Source organism: Phocoena phocoena, chromosome 4 (assembly GCF_963924675.1).
Source record: "Phocoena phocoena chromosome 4, mPhoPho1.1, whole genome shotgun sequence".
Lineage (NCBI taxonomy): Eukaryota > Metazoa > Chordata > Mammalia > Artiodactyla > Phocoenidae > Phocoena > Phocoena phocoena.
This window is the reverse complement of record NC_089222.1, coordinates 20,770,120-20,772,149: the sequence shown is the minus strand read 5'-3', so window position 1 is coordinate 20,772,149 and position 2,030 is coordinate 20,770,120.

Sequence of the window (2,030 nt, the reverse complement as noted above, 5' to 3'; positions counted from 1 at the left end):
AGCAAACCAGGTTTTTATGTAAAATGCCCTTCGAACTATACGCCTGTCTGTCTATCTATACATCAATACCGTGAAAACTCAACAATACACCTTTGACCTAAAATCACCTCCAGGACCATTAGTGGCCAGCATCCCAGCACTGAGAGGCCTGTCCTCTATACCTCATATGCCCTTTAGGAAAGTGGGATCTGGAACGGGAGCTGACTTCCAAGGTGTGCTGACTTCCAAGGTGTGATGCCAGCAGTTGACAGCAGAGGGCACTACTACTATGTGCTCCCTAGAGTGTAAAGTAGACCCTCATTTAGCAGACATGTCCCACAGTTTCCTGACACATCCCTAAGTGTAAGAAGGAGACCAGTTGTGATGGTGTCTATGCTGGTCAGAGAGCTGGTATCTGGCACTGGCCTGAGGAAGAGGTGAGAGGCTACATGGCAAAATGGAAACCACAGATATCGAGAACCCACTCTTCTGTCCATCCAATAGTTACACCTCAGCTGCTCAGGGTGAAAGGAATGTCCCCGGGAGTGGCCCACTAGGGCCAGTCTCCTTTGGCTTGTTCCTGTGTCTTGGATGATACACCTGTTCCCACTTGTGCCACCAAATCTTGTGTGTTGTAGCACAGGTGGCACAGCAGAAGGTGACAGTTTCCTAGTGCTAAGTGATCTAGTGCTCTATAAACTCTCGGTTTCCTCGGGTCTTAGAACAGAACCCGGCATGTAGTAGGCACTCAGTAACTCTTGGCTGTACTGAATGTCAAACTGTGGCCCAGTAAAGGGAGAGTGTGCGGGTTCCACGCACGCGAGGTCTTGGTCAGCTGAAGAAGGAATCTAAATACTTTTGCTTTTGGCGTTACCGAAAAGGTGGTTCTGGGTGCATGTCAAGTTCACTTGCTCACAACAGCCCTGCAAAAGATGGCACCCATTTCCACATGGGGAAATTGAAGCTGGTGGGAATGACACATGTGTGCATGCGTGCGCGTGCGCTCGCGCGCGCACACACACACACACACACGCACACACGCACAGAGCTACTTTTTGTATACTTCAGGGAAGCGAGTTGAGAAGCAAAAGCTATCAACCCTGACACTTGACTGAACTTGGGAGGACACACCCGTGACTGCCAGGCCCTGGGCTGAGATGTTTTAACTAAGTTGGTTCTCATAATTACCTGCTAGGTAGAGTTTATTTTCCCAATTTTACAGAGAGGGTAAGCGACTTCCCAGGATTACACCGCCTGGGAAGGTGGAATTTAAATGCATCTTTGACTCCACAGCCTGGATTCTTCTCTGCCCTCCTGCAGGAAGTCCTGGAGGGAAAGGGGTGCCCCAACCAGAAGAGCAGAGGATGAACAAGACTCCCCATCAAGAACTGGTGGCTGACAGTCATCCCTACTTGGGCCTGGCCCCTGTCCACCCTTTTTGGTTTTTTTTACATTTAAAAAATTGTGGTAAAATATACATTCCGTAAACTTTACAATTTTAACCATTTTCAAGTGTACCATTCAATGGCATTGACTGCATTCACATTGCTGTGCAACCAGCACCACCATCTGCCTCTAGAAGTTTCCATTATCCCTGACTGAAAATCTGTACCCATTAGGCAATAATTTCCATTCCCTCCTCCCCCCAGCCCTGTCAACCACCATTCTACTTTCTGTCTCTATGAACCTGACTATACTAGGTACGTTGTGTAAGTGGAATCATATAATATATGTCCTTTTGTGTCTGGCTTATTTCATTTAGCATAACATTTTCAAGGTTGATTCATATTGTAGCATGTGTCAGAATTTCATTCCCTTTTAAGGGCTGAAATATATACATATGTATATAATATATGCATAACATTTTGTTGATCCAGTCATCTGTCAATGGACACTTGGGTTGTTTCCAACTTTTGGCTGTCGTGAATAATGCTGTTATGAACGTGGGTGTACAAATACCTGTTTGAGCCTCTGCTTTTAATTCTTTTGTGTATATACCCAGAAGTGGAATTGCTGGATCATATGGTAATTCCATGTTTAATCTTTTGAGG